The sequence below is a fragment of the Thalassophryne amazonica genome, chromosome 3 (assembly GCF_902500255.1).
Source record: "Thalassophryne amazonica chromosome 3, fThaAma1.1, whole genome shotgun sequence".
NCBI lineage: Eukaryota > Metazoa > Chordata > Actinopteri > Batrachoidiformes > Batrachoididae > Thalassophryne > Thalassophryne amazonica.
This window is the reverse complement of record NC_047105.1, coordinates 126,262,588-126,286,194: the sequence shown is the minus strand read 5'-3', so window position 1 is coordinate 126,286,194 and position 23,607 is coordinate 126,262,588. Positions and strand designations below refer to the sequence as shown.

At 41.8% G+C, this 23,607-nt stretch overlaps 1 long non-coding RNA gene across 1 annotated transcript; it reads left to right on the top strand.

The window, feature by feature from the left end:
• Positions 1-734: 734 nt before the first annotated feature.
• LOC117507553 lies at positions 735-22,812 on the top strand. Its single transcript, XR_004559745.1, has 3 exons — positions 735-746; positions 11,197-11,199; positions 22,670-22,812. It is a non-coding gene; the product is annotated as an uncharacterized LOC117507553 (long non-coding RNA).
• The last annotated feature ends 795 nt before the right edge of the window (positions 22,813-23,607 follow it).

The following is a 23,607-nucleotide window of genomic DNA, read 5'->3' as shown; positions in this document are numbered from 1 at the left end:
TGTTTGTCCAACACACCATGAGGTTGATCACAGATTTATGGATGCTGAATTGGAGAAAATGAGTGCAGTGGGCTATCAACCCCATGAATAACAGCTGCTAATGGGTAATTACCAGGAATCAAAGCACAGATGGTTCAAAAAGGAAACACAGCCGTTGTATTAAAACAGAAAGAATACAGTATGTGTGCAGACAATAACAGACAGATGGAATACACATTTAGGTTAAATACTGACATTTATGGAAAACTGCTCTTAACTGTATGACATCACTGAAGGAGTTACTTCTTATTTGTACAAATCCTTAAAAGTAAGCAGTGGAAGTTAATTAACCACAAAGATGAATTACAATAAATAACCCACACTGCTAAAATGTGTTACAATAACAGATACAATGTGCAAATACAGTGCCCTTCAAAAGTATTGGAACAGTCGGTATTTCACACATTTTAATTTGTTTATGCCATTTCAAATACAAAAAAAATCCCCAAATAAAATTCTAAAATCATCTTCCTTAAACTCAAACTGTAAGTAAATCTCTACAACTTGAGTTAAAATAATTAAAAATAGAAAAGCCAAGATGATAGGTTGCATAAGTAATGGAACACTTTGGTATAATACCTGTAAATAATCAGTTTTATTGCCAGTTTTCTTCAGACAAGGCAGGGGATGGATGCATTTTGTATCACCAATTATACAGCTTCATGATGAAGTGGTACAGAGTAGAATTTTCTTAATAAAAGCTGAAAGTTCAACTACAATTTGCCAGAAGGCACATCTGAGATGCAAGCCAAGATGTGATGTTTTGGTGGAAAAAAAAAAAAAAAAAAAAAAAAAAAAAAAAAAAAAAAAAAAATATATATATATATATATATATATATATATATATATATATTGTATTTGAAATGGCTTAAACAAATCAAAATGTGTAAAATACCAAGTATTCTAATACTTTTGGAGGGCACTGTATATTGCTCTGTAAAAATAAACAAATTCATTGCAGATGCATACTGTGGTACACTACAGCCTACGTAAGGTTAAAAATACATACACAAAAACAAGGATGCATAACTTAAATATGTACATCGGTTGAATGTGATCAGAATGTGTCCAACTAACACAATTATTTTATGTTTCTAAGTGAAAAATATATATTTTTTTCAATTTCAAGCAACAATATAACAATATAAGTGTGCTGTGGGTGACAAAAGCTTTACCACCTCTTTGTGACCTGATATTGCAGCTTTTCAAGTCATATCATGAATAAATGTTCTATAGATTTGTACTAAATGACTCTCAGGAGTTAAAAAAAACATTCACCATAGCATGAAATATAAAACATGCTACACTCACAACATTGAACCCAGATAATTACTAATGGCAGTGGCGTCCGTCTCTCATTCTATTTTGACTTACCCATGCACACTGCTGGCTTTGAACCAGGGACCTTCTTATTTGGAAACAGGTGTAAAAAGAAGTGGCTCCATGGTGTCACTGACGGGATGCATGGTGTAAAACCTAACTTTCTTTTAATTACATTTGTAAATTTGTTATGTGTCGGACGCAGCCCGGAGAACCGACCAGCGTTTGAAGGACCCAGTATGAAATAAGCAGAGCACGGTACAAAGGATAACTAAATTTAATTACATAACAGTGATGTGGAAAAATACAACAAATGAGTGCGTGGTCTGGCATGGTGGATTTACGGTGCGCTCCCAGCTGCACAAACGGTCCAGAGCCAGAAACAGTTCGGACCCAAGGACCCCGCTGACACCCCCCAGGTGGCCGCGACAAACCGAGTCTGTGAAAGAAGAAACCATCATGTGAGTCCACACTCCACACACAGAGAGACTGCTCAAAGGTGTACATAAACAGCAAACACTTCCTGGCTTAATCACTAATCAGCTTCCCACCCTGCAGGCATGGAACACCCTGTTCACATACTCAAACTGCAGTGGAAGCTGATTAAACGACTAACATAGCTCAATACAATAAGGTGTGAGGGACACCACATATACTGACTGTACAAATGTTAGTCACAAAACCTAATGTACCTCAGGAAGTGTGCTGACAAGCGTGAGACCTCACCCCCTCCTCTTTCACAGACCATGGTGTCAAACCTGGTACAGTCTCTGCATCCACTGATGATGAGATGGCTCTAGAGACGACGATCTCACCCGTCTGGTCACAAGGTCGAGTCTCTGGCAAATACACACTGTGTACTCCAGACTTAAATGCCACCATGCTCCAATCCGTGTAGATGCACCACAGCTGTGAGTCCTGACGAGCTGCACATGATCAGCCTCAGGTGATCAGGGTGAGGTCCTGATGACTCAGCCACACAGCCACTCAGTCCTAAACGCGCGCCACCTGGAAGGAAAAACAAGAGACAGCACAGAAGACAGAAAGAAAAGGCAGCCAGGCCCCCCCAGCCATACAACAGCACCCCACCCTCACGGGAAGCCTCCCGGCGACCACACAAACCTGGCCCAGGAGAAACACCCCCCTCCAGGGACCATGGCTGGAAACAGTATCTGCATTCATCTTCCAACAGAATCTTCATCTAACAGAACGGTTGATGTCTTCTCCTCTGGCTGCATCTTTGCCTTTGTTTCTGTCAGTCAATTTGCACAGGTGTGGCCAGGAGTTCTTGAACCTGTGCGGTCAGCCTTTGTCCAACCATGTGTAAAGTCTGATTAATCATAAAACAAAAAAGACAAACACAAACAACCAAACCACCCCCCCCCCCTCCCCAGGGGACCATCGCATCAAACCCCGGGAAGAGGAGAAAAGAAAAACAACCCAAACTTAAGCTTGCAAATAAAAATGGTAACACCCCCCCGATGACATGTAGGGACCAACACCCCCCAGAGGACATCCCGCCAGCTCCAGGAGTAATAACCACAGCCGAGGTCCCTCTGGGCTCCAAAGTCACCCACGGGGGCTCCCAGCGCCTCCCAGAGGACCGTTCCATCAACCCCAGGAGACGCCCCCCCTCATGACCAACGGACCCAGCCCCGGCCGTCTATGGCTAGATGGACCCACAGCCCTTTCCCCCCCAGAGGACACCACAGTCACACCCTGAGGGCAGAAACTGGGGGGAAAAACAAAAGGAGAAAAAAAACAAACAAACAAACAAAACAACCCCAACCCCACCCCCTCGGCGCAGTGGAAACTGGAAGCACGTCCAGCGTCACCAACCATGACTATACCCCAGAAGTCAACCGGGAGGAATGGAACAGCGGTTATGGCAGACGGCACAAAACAGCGCCACCCCTCCGACTTCCAAACCAGCCACCAGCTGCGGGTATATTCCACTGCCCCAAACCTCAGCCACGCCAATGGCAGATGGCTCAAAGGCGCGCTGAAGCCGGAGGTGGAACAGGGAACCAACAAAAAAAACCAACACCCTGAACCCCCCCCTCCCCTCCCAGGTGCAGAGGTTACCTGGGAAACGCCCAGCATAACCAAACTGCACCACTCCAGCAATGCCGACACATACGGCTCACACGGCTGGAGCCAGAGGAGAAGAGAGGGAATAAAAAGAAAATACCCCAAACCCCCGCCCCCCTCCCGGGTGCAGAGGTTACCTGGGAAACGCCCAGCATAACCAAACTGCACCACTCCAGCAACGCCGACATGTACGGCTCACACGGCTGGAGCCAGAGGAGAAGAGAGGGAATAAAAAGAAAATACCCCAAACCCCCCCCCCCCTCCCGGGTGCAGAGGTTACCTGGGAAACGCCCAGCATAACCAAACTGCACCACTCCAGCAACGCCGACACATACGGCTCACACGGCTGGAGCCAGAGGAGAAGAGGGGGCATAACAAAAACAAAAAAAAAGAAAGAAAAAACAACCCAATTACCCCCCCATCACCCCCCAGGGGACCGTCCCATCAAACCCTGGGAGGTGAAACTAAAAGAAATTAAAAAAAAGACTAACAGACTAACATACAGTTATTATGGTCCTGTTTATGCCCCAGACAGACTGCAGGGTCACGACCCCAGACACTAATAGTGTAAAAAAAATCCCACACAAAAACCAACTCAAAAAACACCTACAACACAAAACTAATAAGTGACGTATACCGTTAAGCTCAAACAAATGGAACACACCTGTTCCAATTTAAGAGCTTAACGGTAATGTGACTCAGTCACCAACAGAGGGAGCCAGAGTGCTGAAAATAAAAACCCCTTTGGCGACAGAGAAAACAACATGCTGCTTTTCCTGTGCGCAGCTATGTGTAAAACACAACCACAAATGTGCTTCAACTAAATTACGCCGGAGCTGACAACAAACGCAGTAGTTATCTTCACCCGGGGAAACGGGGCTACAACTGTAAAACCGGAAGCTCAGCGACCCGTGCCACAGAGCTCCGCCGTGCGCGTTCACCCATTACAGACACACTCTTGCAGCTCCCGTTTAAACCTCTTATCCGGTCGAAGTGTGACGCGAAGCCGTCGCCAGTCACACTCCACCACGACCCTCGGATAAGGCACAACACAGGAACACGGCTGCAAGAGAGGTCAAATCAGTATTCGATAATGGGTTCTTCGACACGCACCATCCGGGCGGAGAGTACCTGCAACTGATCCGGATAACTTCTGAACGTCTGTTGCCGCCTTCCCGGCGCGGTACCGTCTCTGCTACCGCTGGGTCCATGATGTAATGGCCAGAGACTACTGTTATGTGTCGGACGCAGCCCGGAGAACCGACCAGCGTTTGAAGGACCCAGTATGAAATAAGCAGAGCACGGTACAAAGGATAACTAAATTTAATTACATAACAGTGATGTGGAAAAATACAACAAATGAGTGCGCGGTCTGGCGTGGTGGATTTACGGTGCGCTCCCAGCTGCACAAATGGTCCAGAGCCAGAAACAGTTCGGACCCAAGGACCCCGCCGACACCCCCCAGGTGGCCGCGACAAACTGAGTCTGTGAAAGAAGAAACCATCATGTGAGTCCACACTCCACACACAGAGAGACCGCTCAAAAGTGTACATAAACAGCAAACACTTCCTGGCTTAATCACTAATCAGCTTCCCACCCTGCAGGCATGGAACACCCTGTTCACATACTCAAACTGCAGTGGAAGCTGATTAAACGACTAACATAACAGCTCAATACAATAAGGTGTGAGGGACACCACATATACTGACTGTACAAATGTTAGTCACAAAACCTAATGTACCTCAGGAAGTGTGCTGACGAGCGTGAGACCTCACCCCCTCCTCTTTCACAGACCATGGTGTCAAACCTGGTACAGTCTCTGCATCCACTGATGATGAGATGGCTCTAGAGACGACAATCTCACCCGTCTGGTCACAAGGTCGAGTCTCTGGCAAATACACACTGTGTACTCCAGACTTAAATGCCACCATGCTCCAATCCGTGTAGATGCACCACAGCTGTGAGTCCTGACGAGCTGCACATGATCAGCCTCAGGTGATCAGGGTGAGGTCCTGATGACTCAGCCACACAGCCACTCAGTCCTAAATGCGTGCCACCTGGAAGGAAAAACAAGAGACAGCACAGAAGACAAACAAAAGGCAGCCAGGCCCCCCCCAGCCATACAACATTTGTATTATTTTTGACTTAGAATGGCTCTAATAACCTGTGATATTGTCAGCCATTTCTGATAATCTCACCTGCATCTGTTTTTCATCATTCCTTGAAAAAAACATATATGCAAGATCTTCATAAACATCATATTACACTGACAATGACTATCATGCAAATTATTAGTCTTATTATGGATGTCCCTTTAAAATTTTGGAAGCACTTGATCCTGATCTCAGTCAGTTAACCTTCTATCTAGTATCTGCTGATCACCCCATTGCATATAATAAAAAAAGACTGAACATCTCTGCAATGCATTAAAAAACTACCTTCAATCCAAGCAGCCCTTTAACTTATTTATTTATTATTTTTATTTACATATTTATTTATTTGCAAAATAACAAAGCAAACACACAGTTTTTATGTGTCTCTTATAATTTCCACTTAGTGCATCACTATAGGTGCAAACTAAAAAATTCTGTTTGAATGACTTAGATGAAGGACTGGTGGATGTTTTAGTTGTTAAAGCTACATTCACCCCAAAATCTGTCTGTCTCAGGGTCACATGGAGACGGACCAACACATTTATACCTATGGTCAATTTAAAATTTCCATTTCATCTAACCTGCAAGTCTTTGGTGGTGGGAGGAAGTTTAGCACCTGGAGGGAACCCATGCAAACATGAGGAGAACATGCAAACTCCACACAGAACGGACCAGGTGGGATGCAATCCCAGGACCTTCTTGCTGTGAAGCAACAGTGTTAACCACTAAATTACTGAACTGCCCTTTATTATTATTATTATTATTATTATTATAGCCAAGTGGACTCTGTGTGTGCATGCATGAGTGTGTATGGCTTTGATCAAGGAGAAACTGGGAAGAGCTGACATTTACCTTTTGGTATGCCTATGTATTTTGGTTCTAGGATGAATGTTGTGAAAATGGAAAGTTCATAGGACTACTATTTTTGGAGAAATTAGTGATATTATAGCTAACAACAGTGGGCGATGGACATTTTGCTGTAATGTACCATGGGAGTTCAGGGTTTTGGGGTTTTAAATGTTGTTATTGTGTTTCATGTTAGTTTATCAGTGGTGTTAGTGTTAGTGATTTATTGTGTTTTTGTAGTTCAATTGGTTTAGCCAGTTTAATAAAGTGTCATGTTGCTGTTACCATGAGTGAAAACTGTACTGGGTTTGATGTTGTATGCCACCATCTGTTTCTGGGTGTGTTAAATTAAAAGTGCCTGCTTGCAGCAGAATGCAGAAAAGACAAAAAGCTTGATGTGTGTGCATGAAACTTTGATCATGGACAATCTGGGGAGAGCTGACATTTGCCGTTTGGTATGCTTACACATTTTGGATCAAGGATGAAGGCAGCCAAAATGGAATGCTGACAGGGCTAATATTTTTGGAGAAATTACAGATTTTTACATAACAACAGTGAATAATGGATTTTGACAAGTACACTCTGGACTCACACACCATTCCAAATCATTATGGAAACTGTGCATAATTTATTACCACCCCAGCAAAATGTCAGCTGCCTATTTTAGAAACACTACCCAATCTATAATAACGTGCTAGTTATTATTATATGCTTTTAAAGTGTGGACGGTGCTTCTGGTGATCCAGCAATAAGTACTGATGTAGCGGTGCTTTTGAAATAGAGTGAAACCGAATACACACAGATCTGTGTTTGACTCATGTTTAATATGTCTGATATAGATCAATTGAAAAAAAAATGCAGTATTTTAAATTGTATTTTTAACACAATTTAATGCAGTATTTTAAATTGTAATAAATGCCTGTCATATTTTAGTGCTGTGCATGAGAATTAAACTCATTACATAATCTGAGTGACCGCTGATGAGACATAAAAGACAAAAAGATTAATTAAGCCTGGCAGTTAGCCTGGTCTGGAGCAGGCTGGCCACGCAGAATGTGTCACCATGGTAATTTATGCACCTCTACTGAAACCGAGTCAGTGCTTTTTTTAGAGGGGTTGCCCGGGAAATTCCAGCTTAATCCAACGTCTAGGTTTTGTGAAGTATCCTTGAGCAGTCATGCTTGTCTTCAGTTCATTCACTCAGTAATGGACGGGCTGTAAAATTACATGGAATATACAGACCCTGGTCATGTGTGTCTGTGCAAAAAAAGAATGAAAATCACCCCAATTTTGGCAATAAATGTATGCTGCCTCGTCTCTTTGTGATGGCTCAGCCTGATGGCGGAGCGTCGCCTAGGCGTGCGCACTGGGACTGTGGTCTGGAGCCTCCCTGATGGGACTGGCACTGGCCTTAGTTTCCCTGGCATCTGGCAGGCTGCAGTTTGGCATCCAACAGAAAAGACGGACAAGATCCAGGGGATGCAAGAGGAGAGAGGAGCAGAATGCAGAACGCTGTTGTGCTTTTGCTTTTTGGCTCAATGCTTTTAATTTACAGAACTGCGCTCATCAATCAAAATAACAACATAAGAAATACTAACTACTTAGATTTGTAGTTGCTCCTGCCTTGTGAACATCGGTGCATTAAATCAGAAATAATTTGAAGCATGTTTTTAGCTTTCAGACCTGTCATTTGAAATTTTTGGTTGTGGGTGGTGCTACACTTTGGCTTACTTTAGTACACGGATTGTGGGGAGGGGGGGGGGGGGGGGGTTACTCGATGTGGATTTCTCAGCGACCGTAAGTATATGGTTTGATCATTTTATTTCATTTTAGATTTCTGGCCACAGAGATAATTTCAGCATTTTAGATTCAAATAAGCACTGAAATGAATTCCAAACAAGAAAATAACAGCTGCCTCAAGACAGCTAGTGAGATGTACACAGAAAACAGTTTAAAGGAGACCTGCATTGAAATAAATGTGGTCAGATTTCAGAAAAGAAATAGCTGATATGTATTTATAAGACCCTTGTGAATGCAGTAAAGTAAATCTGTAAGCCCAAATTTGTAATTCAGCGGAGAAATATTTGTTTAAAAATGACAAATTTGCAGCTAACATTTAGCCCTCTGTGAAAACAGTTTGTACATCCGGATCATTTCCATGACGTCGGTGACAAGACGATGCGCTCCTGCCTTCAGTCCGATCCGACATTGAAATTGATTTTATCTCTTAGTAATGTTACTGTTATACACATCCTGGTTTCAACATCCAAAAGTAAGCTGCAATGAATGTGAGATACAGCTCTGCTTGCTCAGATCCGGGGATCAGATCAGCGGCAGCATCGACAGCGGGCGACATTATTCCCCGACGCCTCGCTCTCACTGCCCCCGATACGCTTACCGAGTGCATGCGCTCGTTAAATTCCGCCGCGGCACTCACACCCCCGTGTCTGCTGTGCAGCCAGCACCACCTCTCTGTCTACTGAATGGAGTTGCAGCCAACTTGGCACAAGTCCAGAGACTACGCTCGCCATTTTAATGCAGTGCGCGCGGTGACACCTGTTGCTCGCAAGTACAGACTTCTTGCTGCAAAATCTGCAGCACTGCACGTCTCGGTAATCGGAGCCGCAGAACTCCGTGGCCGCTGAGAGAGGTTTATATATTTTTAATTACTTGAATTCTTTGCGGGTCTCGCCTCCGTAGCCCGCGATGGTACACCGGAGGTGAAAGACAGTAGATTTTCAATGCGACACCACTCAATCAAACGGGCGTATGAAAAAGTCCACAAAAATAATTTTCAAGCACAAATAAAAGAAATGTGTACTCATCAAGCGTACAGCAAGACAATATGAAGTTTTAAAAAGTAGATCCTTCCGTATAAAGACAAGAAAAAGGTGCAGATGCAAACTGACGTAAATCCACAAATTACAGTTGGCGCGCACAATGCATGCTGGGAGAGGGTCTTGTCCCTGACGTCTCAGCAGCGTCCATGATGAGAGGGACAATTTGCGGATGGCTAAATGTTAGCTGTAAATTTGTCATTTTCAAATGAAGATTTCTCCGTTGAATGACAGATCTGGGCTTGCAGATTTACTTTACTACATTCAGAAAGATCTTATATGTAAATATAAGTCATTTTTTGGTCCAAGGATCTGACTGCATTTATTTCAATGCAGGTCTACTTTAACAATCTGACCCTATCACAATGTCATTTTCTGCCCTGACCTGTTCTTGTTGTTTGTTTGCTTGTTGTTTCCCCTTGCTGCAGCAGCCTGTGTGTGGGAGGGAGAAAGCGGCCACATGCCTTGTTTGTGGTGTCACCAGCCTTGACTTAGACTTAGACCCATTTTTATTGTCATTCAGTTAACCCTCTGGGGCCGACGACCAAGCTTTACTAAGTTATAAATAACTTTTTAATGATATGAGATAGAAACGTACTTTTTTTGCTGAAAAGTTAACTCCGCGCACTTTCGAGCCAGCCATCGGCCATCTTTGTACTCCTCATAGAAGATGTGTGGTGCGCAATGTGAGTGTCTAATCGGAATTGGTTCACCATCACATGGTTTTCCAAAATCCAATCGTAGGGCAGATTTACCTCGCGTGAAAAGTCAAAGATCATTTTCAGGAGTGATGTGTTACTAATTGGCCCGTTTGAATAGCCCCCTGGGTGCTCCAATGAGTACATACTATTAGTACATACTCAGTGTGCCCTGTGCCATTATGCACAGCGATCAGTGAAAGCAGATGGAGAGCCTCTGATGACAATCTCACGTGCTCAAACAAAGAGTGTGTAACTATCAGGATTGCTCCACTAGTTTGCATGTGAATGTTACTGGATAACTCTGTTGCTTTCTCTGCATAAAGCACTGTTTACCATATCAATGGACAACAAAACACATAGACCATTTTGTACATATTGTTCAAAATGTGCATTTGTGTTTATTGATGAAACATTTTTGTTGTACACTCTTTGACACAAGACCTCAAATTACCTTTATAATGTGTCAAAACAGTTGTTTATTATAGATTGCTGTGAGTTTTGAATAAATGTGTGTGGAAAATTATTTTTCGCTTTATTTTTTCCTTGCCTATTTTTGATTGTAAACCTTTATTACACTTATAAACAGTGTTGCCACAGTTACTTTGAAAAAGTAATCCAATTACTGATTACTGATTACTCCTTGAAAAAGTAACTTAGTTACTTTACTGATTACTCAGTTGTAAAAGTAACTAAGTTAGATTACTAGTTACTTTTTTAGTTACTTTCCCCAGCTGTCGACAACAACCCTCTGCCACCTCAACATGACAATGATACTTGTTTAGCCAAAACTCGCTTTATAGTCACCCTTTCTTGACTTCAATGAAAATAAATACTTGTTTTATAAAAAGTAAAATAAAGACCTCTTTCTTGATCTCATATTTCACTGTTGACAGCACTGTAACAGTAAAACTTGCAATTTCTAGCCTACATTGTTTATAAATGTAACTATTAAATTCTTTCTAACATTATTCTAACATTTAAATTCTCTCTAAACATTTTACTTGTCGAAATTATTATTATTATAAGTAGTATTAGTAGTTGTAGCAAAAAAAAGGCTTCAAAACTGGACCTTTAATCTAGGGGTGTTGTGGGGGCACATCCTTGCCCCACGCCCCCATTCCATCTGGATTCGCCCCTGCTTTGGTGGTTGAGCACAAAGAATGGATAACATTTATTTATGCAGAAAACATGACCAGATTTACAGGTAAGAAAGTTTTATTGCGTTTTCACATCATGTGGTCTTCAGAAAGAGAGTTTAGGTGCATTTGAGTGGAAAATAGTGTTAGTTGTTGACACGTCACGGAGGATCAGCTGTTTTTAACGAGACGATACGGAGCGACTCAGATCAGAATTCTAAATAAAGGAGAAAAATAAAACATAAAAATGTCTTTGTAAAGTTCAGTGCAGGTGTGCTGTTGTCACCATGCTTTAAGAGGTGAGGACGAGTCGTAGCTGCTGCAGAAAACCGCGGATGAAAAGCTCACAGCTCGCTTAAAGTGTGTAGTTCAGTCAAACCCCGACCTCCTGCCCACGGACCAAGTTTAATGCTGCTATCAACCCACAATGCAAAAATAATAGTAACGCACAGTGACTTGGAGAAGTAACTTTAATCTGATTACTGATTTGGAAAGATTAACGCGTTAGATTACTCGTTACTAAAAAAAGTGGTCAGATTAGAGTAACGCGTTACTAAGTAACGCGTTACCGGCATCACTGCTTATAAAATACAACAAAAACATATATATTCTGAAAGCACAGGTTGTCCTGAAAAAAGAGACATAAAACTTGATTGTGGGATGCAGGGAGAGCTGTTAACAGCAATAATAAAACATTTATGCCAGGCGAGTGAACTGTCCAAAAAATGCACTCGGACCCCAGAGGGTTAAAAACATCACAGATGCTTCACAGAATGAAAGATCAATGCACTGCATGAATAAATAAAAACACAGAATTAAATCATCGAATAAAAGTCCAAGGTGTCTGATAGTAATAATTTGTGTTTGGGGAAAAAAACTATCGATAACTGTCTCTATATCTGTATAAACACAACATATAATAAATAAATAAAGGACATGGGATAATGCACATATGAAGATGCTACAAGGATAAAGTTGTTACCAGATTCTACAGTGTATTCTATATCCTACATTCTATGTTGCACAGTTCTTTCTATAAATTTGTATTTAACTGTCTTATGGCGTTTGGGTAAAACTTTACCTGAGAATGCATTTTGCACCTCAGTCTATGGTACCATCTACCTGTTTACAATGGGGTACTCAGGCCAAAGCAGTTTCAGTCTTTTGTTCATGGTAATGAGTCATTCACATCGTCAGGAGAGTCATCAGGAGAGTCATCAGGAGAGGTGTAAGTCCCATCGTTAGGAGGGACAGCTGCCCTGTCATTAAGAGGGTGCTAACTAGAGCACAATAGGTGCTAATTAGAGCAATTGTTAGTCACTAGCCAATAGCAGTCTGCCTCTCTGTAGGAGGGGTCTGGCTAGGTTTAAAACTCCAGCTTTTGATGGCTTCTGTTATTCTTCTCTACAAGAGTCAAGACAGAAGTCAGACTACCAAAGCAAGAATTTTAGCTGAGGAAGCTTCTGTGATTAGAGGCGAAATGTCCTCACTTCAAGTAACCCAGTCCAGTCGAAGATTCAAGCTTCTCTACTAGTTTGTTAAAGGGATGTGCGTCTCTGATTATCCTTCTTGCCCTGGACAAGTAGCGCTGTTCACCAATGGTTGGCAGCCTGGCCCTAATAGTCCTCTCTGCTAACCTCACAACCCAGTGCCTTACTGTCTGCAAAGCTGCTACTTTCATGCCACAGAGAGATACTACTGGTTAGTACACTCTATAGTTTGTCTATAGATGGAGGTGAGGATAGCTAGGCTCAGATGGGCACGTTTTAACTTGCAGAGAAACCGCAGACATTGGTTGGCCTTTTTTTAACCAGAGAGGATATGTGTAGAGACCAGGTCAGGTTGTCAGAGACATGAACCCCCATGAATTTTTATTGCTGCACAATCTCCACAGCAGAGCCCTTGATGTAAATGGGTGTATGTGTTGCATTCAGGAACTAAACAGAGTCAAATCCCAAAAGCAGTACAGCCAAGGACACCGGGGTAAGGTTCCAAAATTCAAGGTGCTTTAATATAAACAGGTGATGAAAAACTAACAAGCTGGTGTGGAGGGGAACAATAAAAATACAGCTACCAACCCAAACTCAGGGTGGAGGATTTCAGGAAGGTGTGACAGTGAGGAGGCAACTCAAACCACAGTTGACCAAATGTGCCAAACTACACAAGATATTCGGGACAACTGGAGACACATAGCATACAACATACAATGGACCCGCAAAGCAAAGATGACAAGGGAGTGGCTTAAATACACAGACTAATAAAACAACAGGTGCAGTAATCAAAGAGGACTGGAACACGTGAGGAACAAACAAAACACACGGGGATGGCAAATATCAAGACATCCACAAGTGACTGAACATAACAGAGCACAATGAACCCTAACCAAAAATACACCTTATATAATGAATGCAAACAAAGAGATAACTGAGACACTCTTACATAGACTAATCAAAGAAACCAAAGATACTAAAAAATAACCAACATACATAATGGACACAGAAGAACCAAAAATCACCACAAGTAATAAAATAAACACAACATAACTGATACACTCTGGAAACGGATACACCAATGAACCGAAAGACACACGCAAGTAACTGAAATAAGAAACCACTGGAAGGGGGACAAACACAGAGAGACACACCCACCACATACACAAATTGAAAGGAGACACACATGAATGGTGATGATAGATATCCATACCAAGACTCACACATCCAGGCACGCGAGTCACACAAGACTCGGACACAAAGCAGACATTAGACATACCAGAGACGGAGGATGGGCGGAGGCAAAGAAGACACGACAGGGAACAGGGGGACCAGTGCACAAGCACATGTGCATGCACATGCTGGGAGCAGGGAGACAGGTACATCTGCCGTACACACGCGGACTCAGACATGTAACAGGGAGGTAGATGCACAGCGGACAGACATAACACAAAAACTAATAAAACCCCTTAAACAGATAAACACCACAACAGTATTGGGGGGGCATCTTCTCCTGTAGTCAATCACCAGCTCCTTGGTTTTCTCCACATTCAGGATCAGATTGTTATTGTTGGACCAATCAGTGAAGAGTCTCATCTCCTCCCTACTACGGTTGTGTCGTCAGCTTTTTTTATGATGTGATTTTTGCTGAACTTTGTACAACAGTTGTGGGTCATGAGGATGAAGAGGAGGAAACTCAGCACAGCCTTGTGGAGAGCCTGTGCTTAAGGTGATGGTGTTCGACCTGCTGTTGTTACCGCCGCACACAAACTAGGGCCTGTTTGACAAAAAGTCCAGTTTCCAGGTCAGCAGGGGGATGTTCAGTCCCAGTGGGCCCAGTTTGTCAGTCAGATGCTGTGGGATTATAGTGTTAAATGCAGAATGAAAGTCAACCAGCAGTGTCTGGGCCCATGCATTTCTCCTGTCCAGGTGTTAGGTGGAGTGCAGTGGATCAGGCATCCTCAACAGAGCGGTTTGGTCAGTACGCAAACTGTAGGGGGTCAAATGTGGGAGGTAAAATGGAGTTGATGTGCTCTTTTATTAGTCTTTCAAAGCACTTCATGATTATGGAAGTGAGGGCTACAGGCGGTAATCATTAAGGCTGGTAATGGAGGGTGTTTTGGGCACTGGGATGATGGCTGACATTTTGAAGCACGAAACACCATCATTCCAGTGCATAGCCGGTGTCACGAGGGGGTGTTTGGGGGCGACGCCCCCTCACGTCGTCAACCTCGCCCCCTCGGATGTTAGAGTTATCAAAAAAATAAAAAAGAAAGAAAAAGAAATACTGGAAAATATAGCAAAATATTAGTTATTCAATAATATCACGTATTTAACAAATAAACCAAATTCATTAACTAAAGTAATTAATTTTAAAACAAACGGATATGGCGTGTGTCTGTGTTCAAGGGATTTGATAGGTTGAGGGTTGTGCTTGTCAATGCGGCAGAGGGCGGTGCGTTTCCAACGCATCGTGACGTCAGACGTGTCGCTTGGGAAGCAGCAAGGGGGCTGAGATTGCTACGTCACACTCTGGCTGTTTCCACAATCTGAAAATAGTTCAGCGATCGCCGTCTTGAACTTCGGTCGCCTGAACCACAAAAAAACCTTTAAAAAACAGCAGTAGGACGATTCTCCCATCACTCTGCTGGGAGAAGCTTTTTTCAGCTACTTTTCGGAGTGACACCGACCGAGGACTGCCGACTTGGTGGGATATCGATCGAACCGCGACAGCGGACCGACCTGCACGGAGAAGCCGGCCTTCAGTCATCATCACTGTGCAGAGCGATCCAGGCCGCCGGGGTGATGGAGCAAACCCACTCAGTCCGAAATCTCCCATTTTTTGGATATATGCGAAGTCCCAGTTTGCCCAACAGAGTTTAGTTCTGCAGCTTTACTGAGGTGAGAATAATGTAAAAATAAAACGTGACGTTTAATGAACTGTGAAGGTTTAATGATCGGCTAACATTATCTTAGCCTTTTAGCACACCTGATCTGAGTGAACACTTTTAATTTGTAAATGGTTCAGTCTTTTTTATTTTTACCAAATAAAGCTACAGCTTTTTTCAGACACCAGAAAAGCTCAACTTTAAATAACTTATTTTTTCGGGCGTTTTTTCCATCGTTTTTTGCCGTCCCCCCCCCCCCCCCCCCCCCCCCCCTTTTTATGTATAAACTGTTTAGTGTTTCTTTATATTTAAAGAAATATTTTTATTTGTCCCAATCAGGAACATTTGCTGTGCAGACAACCAAACTTCCATTGATGAGCTGAACACCACGAAGTCCAGTCGAAAGAAAACATCTCTGCTTTTCAGCAACACCACCAGAGTTCAAAGCTGCAGAAGAGACCTTCATCTGGTCCCGAGAATCCAGCAGAACATCACCTGCTTCTAAATTAAAGGCTCTTTGAACAGCAACTATTTTATTATTTTTTTTAAAAAGCTGTTTCATTTTATATTTTAACAATAAATGAACGGATCATTAAAAATGTCCACAAATCAAAGTCAAAAGACATTTGCACAGGTAGTAGCGCTCCACTTATTGTACTCAAATTCATATTTTAGAAATGACTCTGTCCTGATAACATTAAAGGCAATTACATATTCTGACGAAATTACAAGTTTAAATGACTATAAAAAAAATTCCTCATGAGGTTTATGTCACAGAAATCCTACTTTACAATCACACTGCAGTCATTGTTAAATTATTTCCTTTTGCATTTATAATAAACATTTTTATTTATTTAGTGTTTGTTTTTGTGGTTGAAATAAGATATAAATAATCTACCAGACTTCAAAAAATATACAAGTTTCCATGTTATTTTATTTGTCTAAAAATAAATGTCTGAGGTTCCTTATGTTAAACAAGAAATTATCTAATATGAAATAACAGGTGGTTTTAATGTACAGATGAAAGGTTTCTAAAGAACCATTTATTGATTTATTTAGCTATTTTAATTCCAAGTGTTCTAAACTTTCTTTTAACAGTAATCAGAAATTTTGAGGTAACAAACAACAAAAAAACATTTCCAATGATTTTTCTTCAGAAAACTGCTCTGAGCAGTCCTGTCACATGTTAGTTTTGTACAGATCAGTGGTTTCTGCACCAGTCGGATTGGTCCAATCCATTTTGTACTGATCAATGGTTTCTGCCACGAGTCTTCCGTGTTTTGGCCCGCCGCGGCGTTCCTATTGGACAACACGAAGGTACGTCACAGCTCAGAGTGTCGAAAGTTGGCGCACCTCATCTCAGCAGAACACCGGCTCTGTGTGGTATGCAGGAGATCACTTGCCCGAGGGTCTATACGTTCAAATAATAATTAAAAAAATACTGTCTTTACTCTTACTCAGTCAGTCTCTTACAACGGTATAGCCTAAATACATGAGCTTTCCAGGAGCGCACCCAATTCATTACGCACGCTCAGAGGCACGTCTCCTCCGGTGCACACTTTTTTTTTTGGGGGGGGGGGGGGAGCGACCCCGCCCCCTGTGATAAACTCATCGCCCCCTTAATATTTTTTTTCTGGCGCCGGGACTGTTCCAGTGCCCAAAACACCCTCCATTCCCCTCACTTATGAATAAGATGTTTATGCAGTGTTTGCACACTCCCACATCAGATTCCCATCCATAAATATAGCATTGCTGAGGCTGAGTACCGATGAGTATTCTGGCAGATGGTTATCATACCTATGGACAGTGGTGGGCACAGCTAACCAAAAAGTTAACTTCGATATCTGGTAACCAGCTAACTGAAAAGTTATCTTCATGCTAAACCGATAAACTGCCTAAAAACATATTGGAAGCTACAGATAACTGATAACTTTCAATTTTACCTCAAATACACTCTCAGCTACTAAGAATCTTATTTTGTGTTTAAACACCGCCAAAGCGTATAACAGAACCAATGACACTCACAAACTCAAACAGCCAATGAGCCAGCACTTCTGTCTTTGTGCACTTTGCCCCTGCTGTAGGAAAGTGCCATTTACCTTGACAGAATACAATGGTCCAGCGATGAGGTGGAGGTCTTGAAATGGAAAGCAGGTTTGAATTATGGTTTTGCTTTATAAATCAAATTACTCAGGATAGAATAACTACATTAATGTAAACTCTTAAAATGTACAAAGTGATATATAACACATATCTGTTAATTTTAAAATAATGAACTAATTCTGAAGATTTGAACATTTACACACACATGCCCAAAGGGGATTATGGGTAAACTAAGCCTCCGCTCATACTGATTGGTTGATTAATTCATTCTATGTAAAAAAAAACAACAGAAGTGAATCAATGTAACGTGTCAGTGTTTACAAATAAATGTGCTTTTGTAAAATATGTCATTTTTTTCATTTGTATAAAAAAGAAATAAATTTTCATGATCCCGCTAGACAGTGCATACGTGATGACATCACAACTCTATCTGGTTAGGGAGACAAGGTTTCTTTCAATAACAAGAACTGTCAAAAAACTTTCTAGTATGTGGTTGAAATTGTGTGGTGATAAGAATCGCCTTTTGAATATTCAGTGCGGTGCCATAACGCATCAATCAGTCACTCTGTGAGGCGTCAAAACATCTGATCGGTTAGTGGCTCCGTGCGGTGTTATAACAGATCAATCAGTTGCTCCATGAGGTGTCATAACATCAAGCCTGGTTCACATGGCAAGATAATCAGGCTGATATTGGACCCAATCTTCCCCTTCCGACAATCTTAAGGATGCCCCGACAATCATGATGACGCTAAATATAATCTTATCAGATATTCCTGCCATGTGTGGTGTGTTAAGAAGGATGTGAGGAGCTAAATGTGACATGTGACCGTGTGGCTGACACCACACACTGTACAACTAAACCTGTCAGATCTATGATTTTTTTTTTATTTCCACGTGTGGTCTCTCAGGTTTTGGAAACCTACAGATAATTTTAAAATCCTGCAGTCGACAACACTGTGATATAACTGGTCGCCAGTAGATGGCAGTATTCTATGCATTTTGACGCCGGTTATATCACACGGCCTGAATCACAATTTAGCAGACTTTTCGGCTTTTGGAGAAGCAACCTGGGCTTCTTCTGGCATTTTTACATAAAACAAACACAATAACAACATCTATAAACCAAGAGAATATATTCACGAGAGTTTTAGGCACAATATACAAAGAGTTTAATGCTGTTGTCCATGTGGAGCCTCATCAGAGTGCCTCAAATGCATTTCTCCTGTCGTGAATACCCATAATGCACTGGGCACACCATGTCCACACTAAAACCTTCAAAATTAGTGCATTACTTTAAAACTAAAACATATATCTGATATTTTCACTTTATAAAACTTCAGACGTGACGTTAATTTAAATAACTTGTCCGAAATTAGTTTGGTTAAAATTTTAACCATAAGTTAAAACTGTATGCCTGTGGATGACTTGGGTGATATGGGGTATGGGGTCAAAAGAAATGTGCTTTTTTTTTTCCTATTCTATTCTATTCTATTCTATTCTATTCTATTCTATTCTGTTCTGTTCTGTTCTATGACATGACCAGTTCTCCTTTGCCTACAGAGGATAGAGCAGTTTCCTCTAGAACTAGCTCTTCTTTGTCTGTAGAGGATAGAACTACACATCTATTATAAAAAAACATCTGCAAAAAATGTTAGCAGTCTAAAAGTTATCAGACCAAAACTTATCGGAAGCTAATTGGTCCGATGATGGTTTTCAAAGTTATCTGAAAAGCTAATCCGATAATGAAAGCATTATCTTAAATGAATATAATTAACGGATTGATGGAATTGTACCTACCAATGCCTATGGAATGGAAGAAATGACTAGTTGTCAAACTCTGGAAAACAATGGCTGATTGCATGGATTCCAACAACTACAGGAATGTGTTCACTGGGTGAGGTTTCACCCTAGACAAGTCACTAGTTTGTCGCCACCTATAGGCAGACAAACACATTCAAACTTAGTCAGTTCAAAATTACCAGTTAACCTACATGTCTTTGTAAGGGGGAGGAACCCCTGCAAAATGAGAGCATGTAAACTCCATACAGGAAGGACCAGCTGGGAAGCGATCTCAGAAACCTTCTTGCTGTGATGCAGGAGTTCTTACCACAAAGCCACGGTGCTGCTGCGAAGCCACATTGTTAACATGATTCGGTAAGTAAGTCCCTTTGGCTGCTCCCTTGTTTGCACTTGGGGTCGCCACAGCAAATCCAAGGCGGATCTGCATGTTGAATTGGCACAAGTTTTACGCCGGATGCCCTTCCTTACGCAACTCCACATTACATGGAGAAATGTGGCAGGGGTGGGATTTGAACCCGGAACCTTCTGAACTGAAACCAAGCGCATTAACCACTTGGCCACCACCCCTGCTGTTAACATGATTCGGTAGTTGTTATGAACCACTCATCGAATGAAACAATCTGGCTTCACAGCCAAGAAGTCAAGCATCAGTCACATCTCAGCTCTGCACATAATCATATAATGCAATCCAATACTGGCAGTGGTTCTTTGCAGCCAATGTTTATTTTCACAAAGTGTTTGATTCAGCTGATCTTATTGCTCTCTCTGACATCCTGAGAATTTCTGGGTTTCCAAAACGTTGCTGGGTATCAAAGACAGCCCATACACAGATACTGTGAGTGCTGTATGACATGGGGGCAGAAACTGAATTTTTGTGAGGGAACACTGGCATCCATCAGGGATGTGTTCTGGCTCTGAGACTGATCAGTGCTTGCATGGACTACGTTTTGGGTAGGTTTACGGAAACCAGCAGCTGAAGTGCCTTTGTTGGTCAGGAAAGGTTTACTGACCTTGACTTTGAGGGCAATAAATCAGAATGTCTGGGTTTCTGTTTGGTTTTTTTATGCAGATTAAGTTCCAGGCTTTCAATTATTTCCTCAACGTGGCCATCAGCAGTATATCTGTAGGCTGCAAATTTGTTAAAATTGTAGACATATTCACTTGTCTTGGTAGTGACATTCATTTGTCTGTGTTCTTGGTCTTTGAGATGGACATACACCTGGAAAGAGCTTATGGAGTTGTGAGATCACTGGACAGAGGTCTTTAGTGAAATCAGTATCTTTGCAGGAGAATGAAGGTGAAGCCTTCATTATAATTATAATAATAATAAGCCATTAAGACAGTGCTTCCTGTCTTATTGTGTGGTTGTCAAACTTGGAAGAAAACCATTGCTCTAAGGCACAGGTATTCAACTCATTCCAGAAAGGGCCGAGAGGGTGCAGGTTTTCTTTGCAACCACACACTCCAACAGGTGATTTCACTGATTAACTGATTCCATCTGCTCAAATTGATGTTAATCAATTTGAAAATCCCTACCTAGCTGACCTAATTAAACCTTATGTACTGGCCCGGGATTTGCGTTCTCAAAGTGCAGGACTACTTAGTGTCCCTAGGGTGAACAAGAAGTCTGCGGGTCACAGAGCTTTCTCTTATCGTGCCCCTGTTCTGTGGAATGATCTCCTTGCATCAATACAAGTCAGATTCTGTAGATACTTTCAAGTCCACACTTAAGATGCACTTATTTTCCCTTTCATATGGCTAGCATACTAGCATAGCATGTTACTATGCTTTTTACTCTTTTAATTCATTTTTTTAGTGAAGCTTAGGGCTAGTGGCCAGTGATAACCTTAGTATTTCTTCTGTGTTTCTTGTGGCTTAATGCTGACAAATTACACTGTATTTGTTGTGTTTCTGATGCTTGATTCTGCTTTTTTCTTTTCTCTCTGTTCGAGATGTGGCTCCTTCCAGAGATGGGTGTGGTATCTGTTCCGGAAACCGTTCTGTACACCGGCAACATTTCCTGTATGTTTGTTTTGTGAATTGCTCTGTAATTTATGTCATGGCCCAAGCAGAGGGTCACCCCTCTGAGTCTGATTTGCTTGAGGTTTCTTCCTCAGAGGGAGTTCTTTCTTACCACTGTTGCTCTGGGGGTCGGTAAAGTTAGACCTTACTTGTCTGAAGCACCTTGAGGTAACCTTGTTGTGATTTGGCGCTATATAAATGAAAAAAAAAATTAATTGACACTGGTATGGTTCAGTGTCAAATGAGCAGTTACTTTGGGAGACTCAGATAAGAAGTGTCACTTGCATTGTGAGTGAGTGTCAGCTATGATAATCTGGCCATGTGGTGCATTTCTCTGTGCATGATCAAATATGCAAGGGGCTTCGGTGTTGTGGACCCCATCAGCTAGACAACAGCACAGGGACACCCACCAGCCTGCAGCAGATAAGTGGTTATTTTTAAGATGTGGGGCTGCATCAGTTTGGTGCCTAGGTTGTTGCCACCTAGAACTCAGGATGATTCAGTATGATGCAGTAGTTGTGGAAACCAGTGACACCAGTGCATGTTCTCAGTGTTGACTTGATGTAAGATTGAGCACACTGGTTTCTATCCTGCACATTGGTAGGGTTAGGGTTTTCATTGGCTGAGCTATTTCCTTCAAACTTGGTTGCAATATTTGGGCCCTGACTCTACTTCTAAGACAAATAAATGAACAATCAATTCAGTTAATCAGTTCAAAAAACTTAATGTCGGGTACACCGTAAATTTTGCTGAGTAAAATTTACTCTGCTGGGAAAACATTTGGTCCCAGTCTAAATAGAGTTAAATATACTCTACTGTTAGATAATATCTGTGCTAATTCATTATTTTATTATTTTATGTTAGTTAACAAGTATTGCTTTTGTTGTCTGTTTAGAAGTGCCTGGAACCTGGTTTAAAGTCTCAATAGAAGAGTCATGTTTCACTCCATTACATATGCGCAAGCTTCAGATATAGGGAGGGCTTCCCTCTGTCTGTGGGGAGCCAGCAAGATTAGGTTTGTGAGACTAAAACCCACCGACTACCACCTGCATTGTCTTGTATAAAAGTCATTTGTTGGCCATGTTCGGGGTCTCTCATAAGTTGTGTCTCTGGGGACCCGGGCCTGATTTTCAGCGTGACTTTCAATAAATTCAAACTGAGGAACATGTCGATTTTAATCTTTGTAACAGAAAGTATTACAGTAAGAACTGGGGGAAGTAACACTATCACAGGGTTAAATCAGCTCATCATAGTGTAAAATCAACTCTTACTGGAGGAGAACCACTTGCATTGAGTAGACGATGTCGCCGACTGAAATGTCCACCCTAAAACTCGGTCCACCCTGCCTTCACTGTGCATGCGTCATCAGCCGCAGTTCACTGATTATCATCTATCTCAGCAACAGATATCTGAAGCTTTTGTACAACAATCATTTCCACGTAAATTTAGCATTATTTCATCAGAAAAGATGGCGGAAGTGATCAGAGTGCGACACCTAAATGGGCTGTTAGCTGTTGCATTCACAGAGCGTCCGTCATTTCATAGCATCACTGTTTAACTCCTTGTTCCTGATTAAAATAAAACAAAAAATTAATAAAAAAAAATAGAGGGTGACCAACAATTAAAAATTTAATTAAGGTTTAACATTTCCTGCCCAAAACACTGGCCCTGCAACAGACTGGCATCCTGAGCAGGGTGCACCCTGCCTCACACCCTATGACTGCTGGCAGTCATAGGGTCATAGGCTCCAGTCCCCCCCCGTGACCCTTAATTGGAGTAGAAGTTGAGTGAGTGATGCCCAAACATTGTATAAAACCAAAAGGGTGTCAGCTTTACAACCCTTACGGTTTTGTAACTGATTAGTTATCTAGAGGTGATTCAATTTTGAAATCCTTCAGTAACAGGTCAAAGGTAACAGAAAATACACTTTTTTCAAGGGGGGGCGTTGGATGGATAGTGGGTCGTATAACTTAACTACCAAGAAGCCGAGATGGATCAAACTTGATGGGACTGTTACTCGGATAGATACACAGATATTATTACATTTTGGAGTAGTTTGGTCAAAGGTCAAGGTCAAGGAAAACCTTGATAGTAAAACACCTTTTCTTGTTTATCTCAACAATCAGGAAACCTAGATGGATCAAACTTGGTCTTAGTATTACCTGTGTAAATATCTAGAGC